Source organism: Equus asinus, chromosome 17, assembly GCF_041296235.1.
Source record: "Equus asinus isolate D_3611 breed Donkey chromosome 17, EquAss-T2T_v2, whole genome shotgun sequence".
Classification (NCBI taxonomy): Eukaryota; Metazoa; Chordata; class Mammalia; order Perissodactyla; family Equidae; genus Equus; species Equus asinus.
In genome coordinates, this window is record NC_091806.1 from 14,015,151 (window position 1) to 14,025,470 (window position 10,320).

The 10,320-nt window shown below is 38.4% G+C and overlaps 1 pseudogene; it reads right to left on the reverse strand.

Moving 5' to 3' along the window:
• Positions 1 to 4,432: 4,432 nt before the first annotated feature.
• Positions 4,433 to 5,359, reverse strand: LOC106844102 (olfactory receptor 4C46-like; annotated as a pseudogene).
• Between the last annotated feature and the right edge of the window lie 4,961 nt (positions 5,360 to 10,320).

Genomic DNA, 10,320 nt, shown 5'->3' on the forward strand with positions numbered 1-10,320 from the left:
TGTTTATGTAGTGAGTATCACGCTTGCATCTTTCAAGTTCTCCATGGTGGCACTAATCTCAATGAGTCTTTCAGAAATGCAGTATGATGTTTTTTTTATTATTTTCCTAAGTAGAGACAGTATTACTGGCTTCTACTTGGCCTTACCCACCATTATAGCCTTCACTCCACACGTCAGAGAACCAATGTGGGTTTTTTGCCAGTTGTTAAGTATGTCTAGCCCAATTATACATTCCAGTACTTGGGAAATAATCATTGGTTGGGTTTGGGGACCCACTGCCCCCAGTGTGAAATAGACCTGAGCTAAAACTCCATTGATGACCTGACCTTCAAAGCTCCTACTCAGACTGGTGGACCACAGATGTTTTGGGTCTCCTGAAATTGGTTTTACTTCAGAATCAGTATCCAGTAGTTCCTGAAAAGTCTGAATATTTCCTTTTCTTTAATGCACGGTTACTCTGGTAAAAGGCAGTAGATCCTCTTGGGGAAGGCTGAGGGAAATATTGATCTATGAACTTTTGGCAGTGCACAGGGTCCTTCCTCAAGGGTAACTGTCCTCTTATTCAGTCAGTGAGTTCTGAGTCTGTAAACAGTCTCATGTGTGGAAATTGATTGAGAGGGCATGGCTCTCTGTTTTCTGATTCAAGTTAGACTTTTGCTTACTTAACCTTGAGCTTTTCAGCTGAAGCAGATCAAGTAACAATTGAGTAGGCTTCCTATTTCCCTTCTAGGAATACTGTGATCAACTAGCCAATGTCAAAGGGCTGCTGTAATCAAATTGTAGGCTTGCTGTGTTGACTCTGCTGTCCGTTATGATAATCATACACACTTTGATTTGCATGATTGAGTGCCACCACTTGGCCTCTGTTACCTGGGATTAAATTACTCCCATTGCATTTAGATTTCCCAGTTTAGTGACCATAGTTCCCACCGTAAGTTCTGGTCTACAGAAGAGGGTGATTCAGCAAGCTCTTAAAGGATGCTGGAACTTCCCTCACAAATCTATTTCTCACAGTCTTCCTTAAAGGCATTTCTTTGGTAACCTCCCCATGAGAGTGAGTAGGTCTTAAATGATAACTCTAACATTCCAAACTTTATAAACCTTTTTATCCCTTTCTTTACATTAAACCAAAGCAGGTCAGGCTTTTTAATTTACTCATTGTGGACCATGTTTTGGTTCATGTTTCAGCCAACCAACAAAGAAAACCTGTAGAGCTTTCCTAACTACCCAAGCTGCAGCATTAAATGAAGAATTACTATTTAGTAAGCCCATATAAATAAATTCAGCCTCACCCAACTTTATATTCCTTCAGCAATTATTCCATACCTTAATACCCATTTCCACACATTTTGCCCAGTTTAATATCTATATGAATTAGACAGCTCAAAAATTATTTTGGAGTGTAGTGCGGCAATTTGTGGGTTCCACTTTGTACCTCACTTTAGAGGCCTACTGAGATATGAATTCAGTTATAGGTCTGGAGACAAAGAGGGTGGTGAGTGCTGGTCCTGGGGGAATCAGCATTTCCTCTTAAGGCAACTGCCTTAGGGGAGGCCATTACAGTTTTCTCAGGCTATGCATAGTTAACCCTTCAGATAGGTGGGGAGAGGCTGCTTCCACAGGGGTTGGAGAAGCTACTTACACTAACAAAGAAGAATCATCTCTTAGTTCCATCTTCTCAGTTTCCTCATCCATTCAGTGATCTAAGATAAAACTTGGGTTTTTTCCATGGCTCTTCCCTCTCTAATCTTTATCCACTCTCAAGTTATTTTCTTGATAATTCTTAAATATTTTTTTAAATATTTCTCTATCTCTCCATGTTAGTTTATGTGCCTTAGATGCACACTCTATGGAGATTTTTCTGAAGGTGATTTATAATGAGAAGGAGTTGAGAGACACTGACAGTGGTAAGGGGAAAAAACGATGTGATGTCAGCTAGAGTCTGGTTCAGGCTGGAGCCAAGGGAGCTCTGGAGTATACATTATATGTTGTACTACAGAACTAGCTCCACCTTGAGGCAAGACGACTGGCCTTCTTCACCCCTATGGCAGTCAGTGATCACTGGTGGGCACAGAGAGGGTGAGCATAACACCTGAGGTGAGACAGTTTAATTTTCTCAGGTATGATTGCCAAGAGAAGGTTGGGGCTGTGAGCTGTTAGCTGTCTAAACACACATAAGCTGGGGCTTGGGTGCAGTGGACCACTGAAAGGAATTTGTGCTGACTACAGCAGTGTAGGCAACATACTACATCCTCACTTGCACCACTAGAGGTCAGACTTCTATCCTTTCACATCCAAATCATTACGGTAACCTCCTAACTGCTCTTCTGCTATCAGTCTTATCCCTTTCAATGCACTCCCAACACTATAGCTAGAGTTATCATTCTAAAACTCAAATATAACTGCATCATTCACTTAAAAGTGAATCACTTTTAAGCAACTGCATGACTTGCTTAAAAGACCTTTCAATTTTTCTCCATGGTACTTAGCTTTAAGCTTTAAAACAATTATGAGACACTTCTCGGTCTTTCCTATTCCTATCTCTCCAGTTTCATCTTCCTATTTGGACTTTTAGAAACTTAATATCCAGAATGTTGCCTGGCACAGAGTGGGGATGCAATAAACAATCACTAAATGAAAGGATGAATTAAGAGCCACAGCAATGCTAAAGTGATTTGGTTGTCTGCATACTGTTTTTCACCTCCTGGATTTTACTATGTGTTCCCTGTCCTAGGAATGCTCTCATCTCAATTCATGTCTATTAGCTGTGCTGGTTCATTTTCATATTTTGAGTGCTTTTTTGCTGTATTTTCATCTATGGAGCCTTCCCTGGTGCCCCAGGTTTGTTGTGTGTCCCTCAAACATGCTTTCCTAACATCTTGTGTTTCTACTATCATATCATGTATAACACTGTGTTATAATTTTATGCTCTTTACTGGCAGTCGGTCAGTGGATCTTAAGCTCTGTAAAAACCTGAGCCAATGTCTCTATTCATCACTGAAGCAATGTACCTTATGTATTTCTTGGGCTCAGAAATATTCTTTGACTTCTGAATGAAGGACAGAATGAATGAAGGGAATAAATTTATCCTGAAATGCTTTGTGTGTAGATGTATCTATATTTTTTAAAAGCACAGCTTTTCTTAATGAATCGTTACCAAAACGTAAGCTGATCAACAGAGAAATATAGCATAAATAGCCCACATTCATAAGATGGTAAAATCTTACTGAAAGCAGGAAGAATATAAAGGTAAACTACTTGTTCATTAGATGACAACCTCAGTTTCAATTTATTTCTCATTCCTTAGTTTAACCAAGAATAAAAGCAAATTGTGGTTTCCCAAAGATTGGGAAAGAATTATCAGAATCTGAAACAGATAAGAATAGAAAGAGGAATTCTCTAGTCTCCAGTACTTTCCATTTGCTCTAGCCTTTATTGACTTTACTCATCTTTTGTTCTACCTTTATTCATTCACTCAATATTGTGAATGCAGCAGACAGTATGTGGCCTTGTAGAAACCATTATTAGTAGGCAGGCAAGTACTTTAAAGAGGACGACTGTTTACTCAATAAATAGAAATTTCAATCTGAAAACAAATATTCTTTTATTTAAGTCATCACTCTTTCTGATGGGTTAGCAGACTAATAATGTTGACATGAACAAAAACAAAATGACTCTGAAGACTATAAGGGAATTTGGAAACATTGAGTAATCTTTGTTAATTACTCCACAGAGGCTAAATGGCCTATTGCTTTTATCACCCTACAGCAGTTACACACGATAAAGGTATATGAAACTTTTTACTATCCGCTCTGATATGTAAAAATAAGCAGAATTATTAATGAAAATTATTAGAATTTAGCTATAGATATTGAACTATTATATACAGTGTGCCCAACATAGTAGGTGGCACAATAAGTAGTAACTAGTTTAATTATCTTACTTTTCTATCAACATTACCTGGCAGTGTATTGCCACATAAGAGCACAGTCTGAGAAATCAGTTAGATTCTGGCTACAGTCTCCTCAATATATCTCTTTTGATGCCTTTCCCAATCAGTCACTTTCCTCAAATACAAAATAAGGATAGTAACAGTGCCTACCTCTATGGATTGTTATAGAGATTACTGTTTAATACCAATATAGTTTCTTATTTCTTATTTTTATTAGAATAAAATCCTGTGAATCAATATATGCAGAGTAAACTAGTAAAACTAAGTCCCAATTTGTTAGAATTTTCCAAATGTGCAAAGAGTTATGCTGAGTTAGGTTTTGTCTCTTTTCTTGAACCCATTTCTGCTCCCCTCAATGCAGAATCTATGATTCAAAGTAGTTAATTGTCTTCATCTCATAAAAGTAGTCCTTGCTGAGATCATCCAAAATAACCATTTGACCAGTGACTCAGTTGAATCAATGTCAGGCTCCAGGTACATTTATTTGTCACCCGAAATAGCTTCCCTACTACACAATTTTCTAGTGGCATTTTCATCTGATCATTTCTCAAGATATAGATTAAGGGATTTAACATGGGGGTTATCACAGTATAGAAAACAGCCACTGCTTTATCAATAGATAAATTAGCTGTGGGTCTCATGTACACAAAAATGTAGGTCACAAAGAATAAGATGACCACTGTGATGTGGGAGACACAGGTAGAGAGTGCTTTGCCCATATCTTCTGAGCTGTAGGTCCTTAGGGAGTGCAGGATGATCACATAGGAGACCATCAAGAAGGGGAAGTTTAACATACGGATTAATCCACTGTTGGCAGCAATAAAGAGCCCTAGAGTGTGGGTATGAGTGCAGGCAAGATTGAGCAAAGGATTCAGATCACACAAAAAATTATCTATGACATTGAGACCACAGAATGGTAATTGGAAGATGAAGAGCATCTGTATGTTTGAGTTAACAAATGCTCAACCCACATCACTATCATTAGAAGGCCACACATCCACGAGTTCAGGATGGTTGTGTAGTGCAAGGGCCTGCAGATGGCCACATAGCAGTCATAAGCCATCACAGTGAGCAGTAGGACCTCAGAAGCTGCAAAGAAATGTTCTGAAAAGATTTGAGTAATACACCCATTGAATAGCATGGTCTTCTTTTCCTAGAGTGAATCTACAATCAGTTTGGGGGTATTGACAGAGGAATAGCAGGCATCAATAAAGGATAGACAGGCCAGGAAAAATTACATAGGGGACTTCAATGATGGGTTGGCTGTGATGGCGACCACTATAAGCAAATTTCCTACCATAGAAATGACATAGATGACAAAAAACACAGCAAATATGGTTTCTGTATCTTTGAATTTTCTGTGAGCCCCAGTAGAACAAACTCTGTCATGTTGTTCATGATCTCCATGTATTTCATCTTGTATTATTTATATTACCTGAAAAAATAACTTGTTATTAATATAAAGTTAAATTCATTAAACTTATCCATCCTAACGAATATTGAATGTGGGAATTCTATTGTGTTGTAAATTCTTATGATTTTTTGAGATAGAAAAAAAGGTTCCGAATTATGGAAGGTTATTCAAATTGCCTCCTAGTTGAGGATTCTGTTAAGAGTATAGACATGAGGATCTTTTGTAAGCACATAGGAGACCATTTGTGAACCCTTAATCTCTGAGATGAATAAGAACCTCATGTGAACTAGTAGATCACACACAGAGTGGCAGCTAAGCAAGAAAAGAGAGATAGGAAATGAATGTAATGAATATGAATTCAAAGCTAAGAGATCTTCCATTTATCCATAGGGAACAGGGAACCATGGAAGATAATTGAGAATGTGGATGGAAGAATAAAGAAGAATTTGAGGAAGGGGAAATAATGTATATTGCTCTGGTAAAGAACTTGGTGTGGGAGAGGAGGTGGAGCAAAACGGTGGGGTGAGGTGACCCAGGACTCTCTCCCCTCCAAAGTACAACAAAGGACTGAAAAAAACCCCTGAATTTCAGCTGATGAACCTAATGCCAGGACTCAGAGACCTACAGTATCAAAAGACATAGAACGGAGCCCCTGCTGCCTGCCTTGGAGGAGCTGTAATGGGGTAGGAGAGAACATCAGCTCCCTCTCTTAAAAACTGGGATCGCCCTGCGGGTCCAGGAAGGAGCATGGGAGGGGCCAGATGTCCAGGGGATCATCTAGGACTCCTGCTGCCAGTACAGTGGAAACCCGCTGACAGGGGAAAGCTTCCATGCACGGGGACCCCATAAACCCAGGGCCCTGGGAGACCAAAGAACAGAACTTAGCGAATCCAGATCAGTGCATGAGAGAAACCATCCCCGCCCCCAGCCCGGCAAAGTGCACTGGGCGCCGCCATCTTGCCCAAAGCAGGAGAGCTCAGAACGCACAGCACTCGACCCACATCTAGTGGCGACAGGCTATAACTGCAACCAAATTCTACCACCATGTGAAAAAACTGTTCCTCTACCATCCAGCAATTTATAAAAACCTCAGACCAGAAGGAAAACAATAAAAACATAGAATTAAGTCCTGAGGACTTGGAATTAGGTAAACTAAATGAAAATGAGTTCAGAGCAGCTATAATCAAAAAACTCAGTGAGGTAGAGAGAAAGATAGAGTAACAAGCTGAGTTCTGGAGTTACTTCACAGAAGAGATTGAAATTATAAAGAAGAATCAAACAGAATTACTAGAGATGAAAAACACAATGGACCAGATAAAAGAGAATATGGATTCCCTGAATGCCCGGGTAGATTCCATAGAAGAGCAGATTAGCATAATCTAAGATAGACAGGATGAATGGCTCCAGACAGAGGAAGAAATAGAACTAAGGATTAAAAGTAATGAGGAAAGTATTGGAGAGATAGCCGATTCAATGAGGAGAAAGAATTTAAGGATCATAGGAATTCCCGAGAATGTGGAAAAGGAAAATGGAGCAGAAAGTGTGCTTAATGAAATTACAGAAGAGAACTTCCCAAATCTAGGGATTGAGGGAGAAATGTGTGTAGAGGAAGAATTCAGATCTCCTAGATTTGTCAATGTAAAAAGACCTACTGCAAGGCATATAGTAGTACAAATGGCAAAAATGAATGCCAAGGAAAGAATACTCAGGGCTGCAAGACAAAAGAGAATAACCTACAAAGGAGCTCCTATCAGCCTTTCAGGGGATTTCTCTACAGAAACCTTGCAAGCTAGGAGAGAATGGAGTGACATATTCAAAGCTTTAGAAGATAAAAATCTTCAGCCAAGAATACTCTATCCAGCAAGAATATCCTTCAGATATGAGGGAGAAATTAAATCTTCTCCAGACAAACAAAAGTTAAGGGAATTTGTAACCAAAAGTCCTCCACTACAAGAAATCCTCAAGAAGGCTCTCATGCCTGAAAAAAGAAAAAAGGGAGAAAGGGGTCACAAAACACAGAGTAGGGAGACAGATAAATAGAACAATAATAGGATAGCAAACATTCAACTATAGCATTAGGATAAAGGTAAGGAAACTACCAAAGCAAAGATGATCTTATCACTCTAACTACAAACTCATAACACAAGTTGGAACGAGAAATGAAAATAATAATTTATGAGGGAAAGAGCAAAGGGACTAAATTAGTCTAGGCCAAGTAAGTAAGAGACCACCAGAGAATAGACTATATTATACACGAGATTCTAAATACAAACTTCGGGGTAGCCACTAAACTAAAAAACAGAAGAGAGCCACAAAACATAAATAAGGAAAAATCTAAGAAACACAGCATAAGAAATTGCAGTATCAAATGGGTAGGATAAAGCACACAGGAAGAGAAAAGCAGGAAAGCAAGATAATGAGCAACAGATTCAACTTTAAGTCCCCATGCATCAATAATCACTCTCAATCTAAGCGGATTGAACTCTCCAATAAAAAGACCCAGAGTGGCAAAATGGATTAAAGAACAAGATCCAACAATTTGTTTCCTCCAGGAAACACACCTCAGCCCCAAGGACAAACACAGGCTCAGAGTGAAGAGGTGGAGGACAATACTTCAAGCTAATAGCAAGGGAAAAAAAAGCAGGTGTTGCAATTCTTATATCAGACCAAGTGGATTTCAAAATAAGACAGGTAAAGAGAGACACACAGGGACAATATATAATGATCAAAGGGACACTTCATCAAGAAGAAATAACGCTTATAAATATCTAGGCACCCAACATAGGAGCACCAAGGTTCATAAAGCAACTATTAACAGACCTAAAGGAAGATGTTAAAAACAACACAATAATAGTAGGGGACCTCAACACCCCACTCACATCAATGGACAGATCATCCAGACAGAAAATCAACAAAGAAATAGCAGAGCTAAACAAAAAACTAAAACAATTGGACTTAATAGACCTATATAGATCACTTCATCCTAAAAAAGCAGAATACACATTCTTCTCAAGTGCACATGGAACATTCTCAAGGATAGACCATATGTTGGGAAACAAGGCAAGCCTCTACAAATTTTAAAAGATTGAAATAATAACAAGCATCCTCTCTGATCATAATGCTATAAGGCTAGAAATTAATTATAAGAAAAAAGCTGAGAAAGGCACAAAGATGTGGAGACTAAACAATACACCACTGAACAAGCAATGGATCATTGAAGAAATTAAAGAATAAAAAAAAATACCTGGAAATAAATGAAAATGATAACATGTCATACCAATTTATATGGGATACAGCAAAAGCTGTATTAAGAGGAAAATTCATTGTGATACAGGCACATCTTAACAAACAGGAAAAATCCCAAGTAAGCAATCTTAAACTACACCTAACTGAACTAGAGAAATAAGAACTAATAAAGCCCAAAGTCAGCAGAAGGAGTGAAATAATAAAAATCAGAGCAGAAATAAATACTATTGAAATGAAAAAGGCAGTAGAAAGGATCAATGAAACGAAGAGCTCGTTCTTTGAGAAGATAGATAAAATTGACAAACCCCGAGACAGACTTACAAAGAAAAAAAGAGAGAAGGCTCAAATAAACAAAATCAGAAATGAGCCAGGAGAAGTAACAACAAACTCTGCAGAAATACAGTGGATTGTAAGAGAATACTACGAAAAACTCTATGCTAACAGAATGGATAACCTAGAGGAAATGGATAAATCCTAGGACTCCTACAATCCCCCAAAGCTCACTCAAGAAGAAGCAGACGATTTGAACACACCAATCACAAGGAAAGAGATTCAATCAAAAATATCCCAAAGAATAAAATCCCAGGACCAGATGGCTTCCCTGGGGAATTCTACCAAACTTTGAGAGAGGATTTAATACCTATCCTTTTCAAGCTATTCCAAAAAATTAGGGAGGATGGAACACTTCCTAACACATTCTATGAGGCCAACATCACACTGATACCAAAGCCTGACAAGGACACCACGAAAAAAGAGAACTGCAGGCCAATGTCACTGATGAACATAGATGCAAAGATTGTAAACAAAGTTTTGGCCACCATATTTCAGCAATTCATCAAAAGGATCATACATCATGATCAAGTGGGATTCATACCAGGGACACAGGGATGGTTCAGCATCTGCAAATCAATCAACGTGATACACCACATCAACAAACTGAGGAATAAAAACCACATGATCATCTTAATAGATCCAGAGAAAGAATTTAACAAGATCCAACAGCCACTTATGATAAAAACTCTGAACAAAATGGGCATAGAAGGGAACTACCTCAACATAATAAAGGCCATATATGACAAACCCACAACCAACATCGTACTCAATGGGCAAAAACTGAGTGCCATCCTCCTGAAAACAGGAATGAGACAAGGATGCCCTCTATCACCACTCTTATTTAACGTAGTACTTGAGGTCCTGGCCAGAGCAATCAGGCAAGAAAAAGGAATAAAAGGAATCCAAATAGGGAGGGAAGAAGTAGAAGAAGAAACTCTTGCTGTTTGCAGATGATATGATCTTATATATAGAAAACCCCAAAGAATCCATTGGAAAACTCTTAGAAGTAATCAACAACTGAACAAAGTTGCAGGGTATAAAATCAATTTGCATAAATCAGTAGCATTTCTATATTCGAATAACAAACTAACAGAAAAAGAACTCAAGAATACAATACCATTCACAGTCACAACAAAAAGAATAAAATACCTCGGCGTAAATTTAACTAAGGAAGTGAAGGACCCATATAATGAAAATTACAAGGCCTTTCTGAGAGAATTGGATGACGACATAAGGAGATGGAAAGACATTCCATGTACATGGATTGGAAGAATAAACATAGTTAAAATGTCCATTCTACCTAAAGCAATCTACAGATTCAACGCCATCCCAATCAGAATCCCAATGACATTCTTTACAGAATTAGAGCAAAGAA